This window comes from Sinohyriopsis cumingii, chromosome 3 (genome assembly GCF_028554795.1).
Source record: "Sinohyriopsis cumingii isolate HCF-2022 chromosome 3, ASM2855479v2, whole genome shotgun sequence".
Lineage (NCBI taxonomy): Eukaryota > Metazoa > Mollusca > Bivalvia > Unionida > Unionidae > Sinohyriopsis > Sinohyriopsis cumingii.
In genome coordinates, this window is record NC_142963.1 from 7,469,070 (window position 1) to 7,484,571 (window position 15,502).

Here is a 15,502-nt window from a genome sequence, read left to right on the forward strand (position 1 = left end):
TGGTCATGCGAACATATTGGCTATTTACTTAAATTTGACAGAATTTATTAAACACCTAAGAAATATCCTACTACTTTGAAAAATAAGCATCCTAACATAACATAACGAGAAAGCTCATACATGTTTGCAGGTATATATATCCACAGAACATCAGCATAAACAAAAATTTACATACATCCACCATCTACTTCAGATATTACTTTCAACTCTTTGAAAGTTTTTTTTAACAATCTGAACCAAAAAAAACAAGCAATGAATGATATTAATTAAAATATTGCAATAATAATAGTAATAATAATAATAATAATAATGACCTTATTTAAAGATGGTAACACAATTAGCTAAGAACTAATCTACCTTGAGGCCCTCATACAAAGGAATTTATTTATTTTAGCTGCATCTCTGAATCCACTGGATATATTGGGTTTGGAAGAAGGAAAAAGAGTGGGCATTTCTCATCTCAACTGGAATACTATTCCAGAGCAGAGATCCAGAGTATTGGAATTTAAAAAAAAAAAAACTCCTTATTTTGTTTGGGAATTTTATAAACATAAGGTTGAGTATAAGTTTAGCAATAGGGTTTTATTGTACATCAAAGCATGTAGTTGCTGTCAAGTCCGAATTGGTTGATTCTACCACAGAATAGTAGCACTCAGTCACTAATCTTGTAAAACTCTGTTTTTGTTTTGCTTCAACAGTACCAAATCATTCATCTTGAAAGTCTCTCTGTGTATTTGTTTTGCTTCAACAGCACCCAGTCATTCATCTAGCAAATCTCTGTGTTTTTGTTTTGCTTCAACAGTACTAAGTTTTCATTTAGCAAATCTCTCAATGATTTTGTTTTGCTTTAACAGTGCCCAGTCATTCATCTTGAAAGTCTCTCACGTTTTGTTTTGCTTAAAACCTAACTCACTTCAAACAACAACCATAATAAGATTTCTAAATCATCTGCAGATTTAAAAGCTTGTTATAGGTCTATGACCCATATTTGATGAAGCAATGGCAGTCATTTGGTATGTGATGTTATGTGTGAGAAACAAGAGTCCCTAAAAGGGACAAACTCTCTAGTGGTCAAAAAGAATTTCAAGGAATCCAAGATAAATCTGTTCCTTCATTTCAACTGCCGACTACAAAAACCATCTCCGATATTCTTGAGAACCTTGAACAGACAAAACTTGGCCAAAAATATGTGTCTTTATTTTAGTGTCAACATGTTCGCAAGATACCTGTACATGCAGTATAGAATTCTTTATGATGGCCTTTGACCGTGAAACTGAAATATGGATCACTGAACTTCAGACAATGTCAAGACACAACCCATTCAGAGTTTGGTTAAAATGTTTATTAAGTGGTATCCTTCAATATGTTTATCAGATATATCCACAAAATGAGTTAAACGATAAAAATCCATCAGACTGGTTTCTTTTATCCAGCTCACATACTGGTGCAGTTAACACACTGAATCAAAACCTTTGACCTTAAATATAATGAAAGAAGCAGACTATCAATATCTTCACCGAAATACACTATGAACATTTTTTGTTGAATTCAGTAAATACATCTATGCACCATGCAAAGTTTTTTGTTGAATTCAGTAAAGACAACTAGACATCATAAAAAGTTCTTTTTAGAATTCAGTAAAGTAAACTTGACATTAAGAATTTTTTGTTGTTAAATACTCCAATGAAGATATAACCATCCGGTTAGAAGAAGTGATAACATGATTTTCAAGATGGCCACAATATTGACCATACCTGACTTCTCTAGAGCACTATCCTCGTTTAATGTTTTGGTTTTTTTTGTTGCTTTGAATGGCACTTTTAACATATTATTGGCTATATCATACCAAGTAAATTGGAGCTAAGAGCCTTTCCCAAAGACACACTGGTGGCCAACCCTGGCAACTACTGAATCTGCTACTCTTGGATAATGAATCTTACCCATGAGCTACTGAACCTCCCCTATTGTCCCGTAAGACCAACTATGCATCACACAAAATCTTTTAACGAAAACCCATGTCAATACGACCATCTATTCAGATGGCTAACATGCTGATGTCATATCAGACAGGTATCATTTACATTCAGAGGCAATGATAATAAGCCTTTAACTGAAAACATATGTTGTCACAAGCATCCATTCAGGATGACTAGTGAAAACATTTTGGATGGCCACTGTGGTCTGTGTAGATATCGGATAGGCACCATTTCAATCTGAACCAACAAAACATTGTAAGAAGCCTTTTAGTGAAAGTTCATATTGATGTGACTCTCTATTCTGACAGAATGGAGACAGCATTTTCAAGACAGATGCTGTGGTAATAATACTGGATGTCAGATCATCACCATTTTCATGAAAGTCCATGTGGAATCATCCATTCAGGAGGAGAAGCTATACAAAAAAATTTCAAAGTGGCTGCATTGGTTGAGATACTGGTTGTCTGAGTTGTACTATTTGTGTTTTTGACCAACTAGACATCATACAAAGTATTTCACTGAAATGTTGTTATGATCAGAAAAAGTTGCAATAATATTTTCAAGATGGCTACTATGGTGGCCATATCAGCTGTCAGATCAATACCATTTTCATTTAGGACGAAATAGGCTCCATAAAATGTATTTTAGAAAAAACTATATTGATATGACTATGCATTCCAGAATAATAGTAGTAACCAGACAGCCACTATGGCACATTTTCATTTATAACCAAAAGGAGTTTGTGATGAATGTCTGAAATATTTAATGGAAATCTTCTCAGTAGTTTACAAGCAATACTGACAACAAGTGTGTCCTAATGGAGACTGGATGGTGGGCCATCAGGTAAGCTCTATGAGTAATACAGCTAATTAGTACATCATGGTCTTAGTTCTGTGAAAGCAGACCAAGTCTCTTTCATTCTCTATAAGCAAAGTGTGCTGAGTGTATAAGGCATCCAGATTAAAAGTCTGATATTAGTCTGTGTTAAATAAGTATTACACATACCAGTAACATTACTCTCAACTTAGTAATCAGTGACCTGAACTATTTCCTCAGCTAAATACCAGACATTACCTCATGCCAATTGCCTGCCTTGATTAGATCCTAAAAAAGATCAGCCCTGTCATTCTTATCTACTTAGGTTCCATCTGAAAAAGGCTTTACTCCCTCATAAAATAGCTCAATGTTTAACACACAACAAAATATCTAATTAGCATAGGTTTCAGAAATCAATATTCAACCACTGCACTCCTACATTAGTGTACACATGTATTAGCAGGTATTCTTAAATTTCCTTCTGGAGGATAATTAAGCCAAGACTTACAGTGGAAAAATGAATTTAGATACAGAAATTTAGAATTTAAAAAATAAAATAAAAAATATATTTAAAAAAGGATTAACTGAAAACTGATGCATATATCTACTGTATCAATAACACAGCTTCCAAAAACAATATTGTTAAGCTGTACAGTGCAGCCTTGATGGCAAATTACAGAATGTAGTCTACATTACATAAATCAACTAAAGTAATTCCTCATTTTAACACCATCCAAGGAAGTGACAGAGTATACTGCCTAACAGTGACACTCTTTAATAATAAGGTACATGATGCATACAATATTATTATAATTTAATGATATAGGATCCATGCCACACATGTCTTATCACAGGAACTTCATTATTAAGGCCATATAACAAAGGAGTCTAGTATATGCAACTGGCTTTAATGGGGGGCCCTGAGTTGCTGAGTGGTCTAAAGCACTCTCCGTTATGGATCACTGCCAGTAGCTTCTCGTGGGTCAGTGGTTCTTTCTGGGTTCTTCCTCCACCATTAATAATGGCCGCCATGCATAGCCTATCATGTGCTGACAAATGTCGTTAAACCCCACAATAACAACAACAGACTTTAATAGTACTATTACAATCAATGCTAAACACTGTTTAAATATGTTTTATGATTTTTTGTGATAACTACTTCATTTGTAATCTCAGAGAAAAGTGCTGGTAAAAATATTGTATCCAGGGTGATTGCTCTTGGTAAAATATAACCTTATGACACTGATCAGAACTTTCTTGCAATTCAAAACCATAAACCGTTTCCAATCCCAACATCATGTCGAATAAATTAATATAATTATATATACTTGTGATATGACTGCATATGAGAACATTAACATAACCATGCTGGATCAAGGCAGGGATTCATCCAATTGAATATCACCTCACTGGTTTGTTTTTGTTAATGACTGCTACTAAATAGGACACAAGAGCAAGCAGAAAGATTCATGAAATATTACAAAACATGAACATTTAATCTTTTAATGGAAATTTTTTCCAAATTGTGAAATGAACTTAATTACTATTATGAGAAAGAATTCAGCAATGTGTCACAGACAGAAATGAGTTACTCAAGGTTCTTGAACTAAAACTTGGGCAAGAAATTACTATATTTGAGAAAAAGGGGAAAATGTTCTGAATATAGCACTTAGCAGAGATTTAATGAAGAAAACAATAAAGCTTGAAAATACAATGCATAATCTTCATGCATTTGTTGATTTTTCTACACATTTTTTTTAGAAACAAGCACGAGTCCCACAAGCACACATTATAAAACAAACCATGTTACTACTAACACAAACACAATTCTCAAACATGGGCAGATAACTAAAAAAGTATTAATCTGACAAAGCTCAATCCTAAAAGAGGGACAACTCTTATAAGGTCACTAATGCATACCAAGTTTCAGGAAGATCACTCAAACAGTTGAGGAGATAACCAGAGAAATGTGTGATGGAGCAAAGAATAGAAGGATTCAATTTGTAATAAAATTGGAGATAACTTAAAATGCTGATCAGACTGACTAAATTATTTTACTGTACAAGAAGTCTAGTCATTATACACTGTACACAATTTCTAGTCATTATACATTGTACACAATGTCGAGACATGACAATGTATACAATGTCTAGTCATTATACAATGTACACAATGTCTAGTCATTATACACTGTACACAATGTCTAGTCATTATATAATGTACACAATGTCTAGTCATTATACATTGTACACAATGTCGAGTCATGACAATGTATACAATGTCTAGTCATTACATACTGTATACAGTGTCTGGTCATTATAGACTGTACATAATGTCTAGTCAATATACAATGTACACAATGTCTGGTCATTATAGACTGTACACAATGTCTAGTCATTACATACTGTATACAATGTCTAGTCATGATACACTATATACAATGTCTAGTCATTATATAATGTACACAATGTCTAGTCATTATACATTGTACACAATGTCGAGTCAAGACAATGTATACAACGTCTAGTCATTACATACTGTATACAATGTCTGGTCATTATAGACTGTACATAATGTCTAGTCAATATACAATGTACACAATGTCTGGTCATTATAGACCATACACAATGTCTAGTCATTACATACTGTATACAATGTCTAGTCATGATACACTATATACAATGTCTAGTCATTATACAGTGTACACAATGTCTAGTCATGATACACTGTACACAATGTCTAGTCATGATACACTGTACACAATGTCTAGTCATTATACATTGTACACAATGTCGATTAATGTAATGTCTAGTCATTACATACTGTATACAATGTCTGGTCATTATAGACTGTACACAATGTCTAGTCATTATACAATGTACACAATCTCTAGTCATTATACATTGTACACAATGTCTAGTCATGACACACTATGCACAATATCTAGTCATTATACATTGTACACAATGTCTATTCATGACACTATACACAATGTCTAGTAATGATACACTGTACACAATGTCTAGTCATGATACACTGTACACAATTTCTAGTCATTATACAATGTACACAATGTCTAGCCATTACATACTGTATAGAATGTCTAGTCATGATACACTGTACACAATGTCTAGTCATTATACACTGTACACAATGTCTAGTCATTATACACTGCACACAATGTCTTATCATTATACACTGTATACAATGTCTTATCATTATACACTTTACACAATGTCTGGTCATTATAGACTGTACACAATGTCTAGTCATTACATACTGTATACAATGTCTAGTCGTGATACACTATATACAATGTCTGATAATTATACACTATACACAATGTCTAGTCATTATACACTGTACACAATGTTGATCATTATACACTGCACACAACGTTGATCATTATACACTGTACACAATGTTTTATCATTATACACTGTACACAATGTCTTGTCATTATACACTGTACACAATGTCTAGTCATAATGTGACACATATTAAGCTTCTGTAAGAGATATTAAGAAAAGAAAAGTGTCACTGATATGCAAGCAGATTCCAGTTGCAAGGGGCATAACCACATCATGAACTTCTCTAACCGGTTCAAATAATTACGACAGAGGCACAACAACATTTTTTAACCAGAAAGCATGTGTATGACCATATTTGGATCGAGTTTGTGTTTGAGTGAGGCCCAGTCTGATTTTATTCTAGGCACCTAAAGAATTACAAACTCAAAACAGTGAAAGTCTGATGGTCAAGACTGATGTATGGCTGGTGGAATCAACTTGTAGAAGGCACCAAATGTAGGAAATGGAATGTTTATATAAAATCTGGGGATGGACGATAATAGTAAGCAAGAGTCGTAGAATGATGCAGGAATTACATTTTGGATATCTATTCTGTTTAAACTGCATGTAATAAATGATTGTACAACACACAATAAACTTCCTTTATTATCTTGCCTACATACTTTAATAGATTCACCTCATTCACCACTTAAAAAATAATGAAAGCCTGATTTTTAAATTATCATGATTTTGTAATGATTTATTTCTTTATGCAATTGAATGATTTGAGAGCACTTGTTACATGTGTCAAACAATTAAGTAACTACTATAGATGATAAACATCAGTGGTATATGTTTTTGTATATTGACTGTGCTTTCACACAAATCCACATGACTTATGTTAGAGGTAAGTGCCATTTATTTCCAAAACACACCTGGAACAGAATTCTTGTGAGTTATGTCAATAACAATTATTACAGTGACCTTGAAATTGCTGATGGATCCCGAAAATCTCTGACCAAATAATTTTTGATAATCAGCATATTTAACTGAAACAGAATGCTGGCCAGGCAGTTTCATCTGCCAGCATAATAATTAGTGAGAAGCCTATTCACCCACTACTCTGTCTATGTTCTGACCTGAAAGTCCGTAAATCCTGTATACTTACAAATATTACAATTAATACATAACTGATAACAAGTCAAAAAGAATATTTATTCAATATCTTTTGAAACCTAGTAAGCATTTATATTACCCTATCTGTGTAAGATACGATGGTACTGGCCTTGACTTTAAGAAGGAAGGGATGGACTTTGACAATATATCATGAAATAAGGATTGACATCCAAATGAAATTGTAGGCATTCATAAACTCTTAGAAAGGTACTATGGCAAGTTCTCTGAAAAGAAAACTTACACAATAAAATTATTGCTAACTGAACATGACTTCTCCATCTCCAGACATGTTCTTTCAGTTTCTGTGACTTTTACCTTGACCCTAAACAGACAAGTGCCTTTCTTGTCTTAATGCAACCCATCCACAATGTCTTGTCCTGATTTGCGGATATGGTTAGGAGTTATTCTATGAAAACCATTTACCCCCTTGACAGCTCTCTGACCTTGACCTTTGGTCTTCTAAAACCAAAATGTAATACCGTAGGTGTCTAACTTGTCTCTAATTCAAGTGATCTACAAAGCTTAGTTAAGACATGTGGTACAGAAGTTACGTATTTTGTGGCAAACGTTTTACTTCTTCTAGTCTATGACCTTGACCATTCACTTTTGATCCCAATCAGTGTCTTTTAAAAAAAATCCCAGATGCAATCCATTTACAAAGTCTGGTCATGGTATGTGGTATTGAAATCAAGTTCAAAGTGTGGAAAGAGCTTTCTTTTTTTTTTTTCAATCTCCATGACTTTGGTCTCACTTGAGACTGAAATTTCTTACATGCTCAAAATACAAAGTACTTACAAAGTCTGAAAATGGGAGATGGTGGAGAACTCGAGGTACTCTGCAAAAATGAAACTGGGAACAGATAGCAGGACAGAAAACATAATACTCTGTGACTTAGGGCAGGATTATAAAATTGAAGGGAAAACAAAATGTATATATAGTTCATTATGACTAGATGATGAGCTGCAAGTTGCTGATAGAGATTTGATATAAACTATAATACATTTATTAGGATGTACCTTATATTGATGACCATATTCACACTGATTTACCTTGAGCTGTTTAAATTATACAGTTCAGTCTTGATTACCTGCATATCTATTAACCAAATCTAATGTTCAAGCACCAACATCGAGTATTCACTATACATGATATATACATGTACACAAGCAGAGCTTATTGCCATATTTATTGGATGATAAGTCTATGCTTGACAATGAGCCCCCAGCCCAACTTTCTTAAATGTATTTTGGTCAGATATATAAGTCCACCCCTTACTTTTTAAAAACTTTTTATACCTTGCCTCCCAGGGCTTATCACTGGAGAAACATTGTAAAAAAATTCCTGATTATCCAAATGATCAATACATTCCCTGCTAAGTTCTATTTAAGTTCTACTAATTGTGAAAGGAGTGGGTGCTGACACTTTCAATCCCTGTGAAGTAATTGCTCATTACTCATTACATGTACTGCATTTTGTTCATCAGAATCAAAATCAGCTTGATTTGTGTATACTGATAGTGTGTGTGTGTGTGTGTGTGTGTGTGTGTGTGTGTGTGATAAATCTTAATGACTAAATGATTGTCATTACAGAATTCTGAAACTTATAAAGACCTCTGACAACCGTGTGACCTGGCTGAGTAATTTTACATGAAAACTAATGATTCATCATCATTCTATACTCTGATACTGATTGTAACCTTCATTGAACTGCATGAAACTGGTTTTTTTCTGAATATGGAATCAAGCAAAATGACTCCAACCATACCAACACTGAAGGCATGGCAATTGAATATGGCTGGAATAAACATGTACAACAGCATTTGCATCAGACTTATTTTTTTCTGTAGACAGCATATAATCTAAGTAAAAACTGTAAAAATTAGTCCAAAAAGAAAGGCATTAGTAATCTTTATCAACTGAAACTATGTAAAATATAAATATTCCTATTAAAAATGCATACACACGTCTTCCCTCATTTACTTTTTAAAACAAATTTGATATTGTTTAATGCTTTTATGTTATGTTGCTGTGACACAGATTTGGTAGCTAAAGTTCAAATACAGTCCAATCTTGGTGATCCAATATCTGTTTAATCCAAATCAATTAAAATCAAATTTGTAAACAAAACACTCAATATGATAGATTTTCACTTTGTTTTAATATCAGATAGCTGATTTGAATAAGATTAAGGACTATTCTGTACCAAAAAAACATTCAAAATTCTGTTGCTGGACACCTGAATCATCATGACTAATGAAATCTCCCCTTGGATCTATAAGCTACGGACAATTGAATCATCCTAACTAACAAGACCCTCCTTGGATCTACAAACTATGGACTCTTAGATCATCCTAACTAATAAGACTCTCCTTGGATCTACAAACTACAGACACTTGGATCATCCTAACTAATAAGACTCTCCTTGGATCTACAAACTACAGACACTTGGATCATCCTAACTAATAAGACTCTCCTTGGATCTACAAACTACAGACACTTGGATCATCCTAACTAATAAGACTCTCCTTGGATCTACAAACTACAGACACTTGGATCATCCTAACTAATAAGACTCTCCTTGATCTACAAACTACAGACACTTGGATCATCCTAACTAATAAGACTCTTCTTGGATCTACAAGCTATGCACACTTGGATCATTCTGACAAATGAAGTCTCCCCTTGGATCTATAAGCTATGGACACTTGGATCATCCTAACTAATGAAGTCTCCCCCTGGATCTATAAGCTACAGACACTTGGATCATCCTAACTAACAAGACACTCCTTGAATCTACAAACTACAGACACTTGGATCATCCTAACTAATAAGACTCTCCTTGGATCTACAAACTACGGACACTTGGATCATCCTGATGAATGAAGTCTCCCTTTGAATCTATAAGCTACAGACACTTGGATCATCCTGACTAATGAAGTCTCCCATTGGATCTATAAGCTATGGACACTTGGATCATCCTGACTAATGAAGTCTCCCCTAGGATCTACAAGCTACGGACACTTGGATCATCCTAACTAACAAGATATCACCTGGACTGACAAGCAACGGATACTTGCATCATCCTGACTACTGAAGTCTCCCCTTGGATCTATAAGCTACAGACACTTGGATCATCCTGACTAATGAAGTCTCCCCTTGGATCTTCAAGCTACAGACACTTGGATCATCCTAATTAATGCAGTCTACCCCTGGATCTACAAGCTATGGACACTTGGATCATCCTGACTTACTGAAGTCTTCCATGGAACTACAAGCTATGGACACATGGTTAGTTGACTAGCACTGAACAGCATTTCCAACACATTACTGGCTATATCATGCCTTACCCAAGAACACACCTTAGCAGCTGACCCAGGATGGCCTAGAGAGATACTGAACATGTAGCCCTTGGATTATGAATCCAATGCTCCACCAAATGAGTTAACATGGCTCCCTAACCAGCAGAAGATGAAGTTGTTGGAGCATACAGAACATGGTATCTAAACCTCTGAACAACATTATGATGATGAAGTCTGGAACTCCATGCATATTATGGTATGAATCTCATACATTTAGTAATATTATCCCTACAACATCATGGAATAAACCACATGCATTTAGTAATATTATCCCTACAACATCATGGAATAAACCACATGCATTTAGTAATATTAAGCCTACCACATCATGGTATAAACCGCATACATTTAGTAATATTATCCCTACCACATCATGGTATAAACCACACACACTCAGTAATATTATCCCTACCACATCATGGTATAAACCACATGCATTTAGTAATATTATTCCTACCACATCATGGAATAAACCACATACATTTAGTAATATTATCCTTACCACATCATGGAATAAACCACACACACTCAGTAATATTATCCCTACCACATCATGGTATAAACCACACGCACTCAGTAATATTATCCCTACCACAACATGGTATAAACCACATACATTCAGTAATATTATCCCTACCACATCATGGTATAAACCACACACACTCAGTAATATTATCCCTACCACATCATGGAATAAACCACATACATTCAGTAATATTATCCCTACCACATCATGGCATAAACCACACGCACTCTGTAATATTATCCCTACCACATCATGGAATAAACCACATACATTCAGTAATATTATCCCTACCACATCATGGTATGAACCACACGCACTCAGTAATATTATCACTACAACATCATGGTATAAACCACATACATTCAGTAATATTATCCCTACCACATCATGGTATAAACCACACACACTCAGTAATATTATCCCTACCACATCATGGAATAAACCACATACATTCAGTAATATTATCCCTACAACATCATGGTATAAACCACATACATTCAGTAATATTATCCCTACAACATCATGGTATAAACCACAAACATTCAGTAATATTATCCCTACAACATCATGGTATAAACCACATACATTCAGTAATATTATCCCTACAACATCATGGTATAAACCACACACACTCAGTAATATTATTCCTACCACATCATGGTATAAACCACACGCACTCAGTAATATTATCCCTACAACATCATGGTATAAACCACATACATTCAGTAATATTATCCCTACCACATCATGGAATAAACCACACACACTCAGTAATATTATTCCTACCACATCATGGTATAAACCACACACACTCAGTAATATTATCACTACAACATCATGGTATAAACCACATACATTCAGTAATATTATCCCTACCACATCATGGAATAAACCACATACATTGAGTAATATTATCCCTACCACAACATGGTATAAACCACACGCACTCAGTAATATTATCCCTACAACATCATGGAATAAACCACACGCACTCAGTAATATTATCCCTACCACATCATGGAATAAACCACATACATTCAGTAACATTATCCCTACCACATCATGGAATAAACCACATACATTCAGTAATATTATCCCTACCACATCATGGTATAAACCACACGCACTCAGTAATATTATCCCTACCACATCATGGAATAAACCACATACATTCAGTAATATTATCCCTACCACATCATGGTATAAACCACACGCACTCAGTAATATTATCCCTACCACATCATGGAATAAACCACATACATTCAGTAATATTATCCCTACAACATCATGGTATAAACCACACGCACTCAGTAATATTATCCCTACCACATCATGGAATAAACCACATACATTCAGTAATATTATCCCTACCACATCATGGTATAAACCACACGCACTCAGTAATATTATCCCTACAACATCATGGTATAAACCACATACATTCAGTAATATTATCCCTACCACATCATGGTATAAACCACACACACTCAGTAATATTATCCCTACCACATCATGGAATAAACCACATACATTCAGTAATATTATCCCTACAACATCATGGTATAAACCACATACGTTCAGTAATATTATCCCTACAACATCATGGTATAAACCACACGCACTCAGTAATATTATCCCTACAACATCATGGTATAAACCACATACATTCAGTAATATTATCCCTACCACATCATGGTATAAACCACAAACATTCAGTAATATTATCCCTACAACATCATGGTATAAACCACACACACTCAGATATATTATCCCTACCACATCATGGTATAAACCACACGCACTCAGTAATATTATTCCTACCAAATCATGGCATAAACCACACACACTCAGTAATATTATCCCTACCACATCATGGAATAAACCACATACATTTAGTAATATTATCCCTACAACATCATGGTATAAACCACAAACATTCAGTAATATTATCCCTACAACATCATGGTATAAACCACATACATTCAGTAATATTATCCCTACAACATCATGGTATAAACCACACACACTCAGTAATATTATTCCTACCACATCATGGAATAAACCACACACACTCAGTAATATTATTCCTACCACATCATGGAATAAACCACACACACTCAGTAATATTATTCCTACCACATCATGGTATAAACCACACGCACTCAGTAATATTATCGCTACAACATCATGGTATAGACCACATACATTCAGTAATATTATCCCTACCACAACATGGTATAAACCACACACACTCAGTAATATTATCCCTACCACATCATGGTATAAACCACACGCACTCAGTAATATTATCCCTACCACATCATGGTATAAACCACACGCACTCAGTAATATTATCCCTACCACATCATAGTATAAACCACACGCACTCAGTAATATTATCCCTACCACATCATGGTATAAACCACACGCACTCAGTAATATTATCCCTACCACATCATAGTATAAACCACACACACTCAGTAATATTATCCCTACAACATCATGGTATAAACCACAAACATTTAGTTGTTGTTGTTGTTGTGGGGTTTAACGCCATTTTTGCAGCACATGATAGGCTATACATGGCGGCCAGTATTATTGGTGGAGGAAGAACCAGAGAAAACCCCGGAAAGAACCACCGACCCACGAGAAGCTACTGGCAAGCTTTCTCACATACCCACATTGGCTGAATCTTAGACTCTAACCGCTGCAGACAGAGGTGAGATGGCAGTGATCCGTAACGAAGAGCGCTTTAGACCACTCGGCCACTCGGGGCCCCTCTACAAACATTTAGTAATATTATCCCTACCACATCATGGTATAAACCACACGCACTCAGTAATATTATCCCTACCACATCTTGGTATAAACCACACGCACTCAGTAATATTATCCCTACCACATCATGGTATAAACCACACGCACTCAGTAATATTATCCCTACCACATCATGGTATAAACCACACGCATTCAGTAATATTATCCCTACCACAACATGGTATAAACCACAGACACTCAGTAATATTATCCCTACCACAACATGGTATAAACCACACGCACTCAGTAATATTATCCCTACCACATCATGGTATAAACCACACGCACTCAGTAATATTATCCCTACCACATCATGGTATAAACCACACGCACTCAGTAATATTATCCCTACCACAACAGGGTATAAACCACACGCACTCAGTAATATTATCCCTACCACAACAGGGTATAAACCACATACATTCAGTAATATTATCCTTACCACATCATGGTATAAACCACATACATTCAGTAATATTATCCCTACCACATCATGGTATAAACCACACGCACTCAGTAATATTATCCCTACCCCATCATGGTATAAACCACACGCACTCAGTAATATTATCCCTACCACAACAGGGGTCCAGAGTGGCCGAGTAGTCTATGTGCTCTCCATTATGGATCACTGCCATCTCACTTCTGTCTGCATGGGTTTGAGTCTTGGATTCTGCTAATATGGGTATGTGAAAAAAGAAACGTTGTTTCAAAGCTGGCCGGGGTAGAACACGAAGAAGAATTCCAGTTATCTCCCTTATTTCAGCCTAACAATTTAAAAAAATTTGACCATTAATTTAGATAACCTAATTCAAATCCCTATTAATTCGTCAACCTTTGTGTCAACTATCCAAGAGATACCTCTGTGTATTGCATTATTCAATGCCTAGTCAGTAGGACCAATGGAAAATTAAGCGCAAAGAAATAGTTAATTTTATCAACAACCAGAATATTGACGTCTTTTTCCTGACAGAAACATGGCTAAAAACATCCAACACCCACTGGTTACTCCATCAAGTTGTTCCCCCGTAATTCTCGCGGAGGTGGAATTGATGTCATCACAAAGAACTCCATGATCAAACGTCTTAACCACACCACAACATTCAATTTTGACCAGTTTGAACAAGTCCAAACCACACTCACACTGGAGCAAAGGTCAGTCCATTTTTTCTGCCTATACTGCCCTCCTACTAGTAGAAAAAACAAGCTTGCTGACTCTCTCTTTTTGAAGCAGTTTCCAAATCTCCTGGACTATGGAAATTCGACAGGTGGCAACCTGATTATTCTTGGAGATTTCAACTTTCACTTGGACTGTCCCGGAAACCCAAATACATGTACACCAAAACTCATAGATTCCATTAATGTTTTCAACCTTAAACAGTCAGTTAACCAACCCACTCATAAACATGGTCACATTTTAGACTGGATTCTTCATAGGCCTGATGATAACATTCTACGGTCCTCCCTGGTATCCCATGACCTTGCATCAGATCACCTCTGCATTATATGCCATCTTGACATATCAGTCCCTAACCCTCCACCT

The 15,502-nt window shown here is 35.3% G+C and overlaps 1 protein-coding gene across 1 annotated transcript in view; it reads right to left on the reverse strand.

The window, feature by feature from the left end:
• LOC149802429 (testis-expressed protein 2-like) overlaps positions 1-15,502 on the reverse strand; it is a 113,870-nt gene that overhangs the window by 61,874 nt on the left and 36,494 nt on the right. The gene's annotated exons all lie outside the window — the stretch shown is intronic.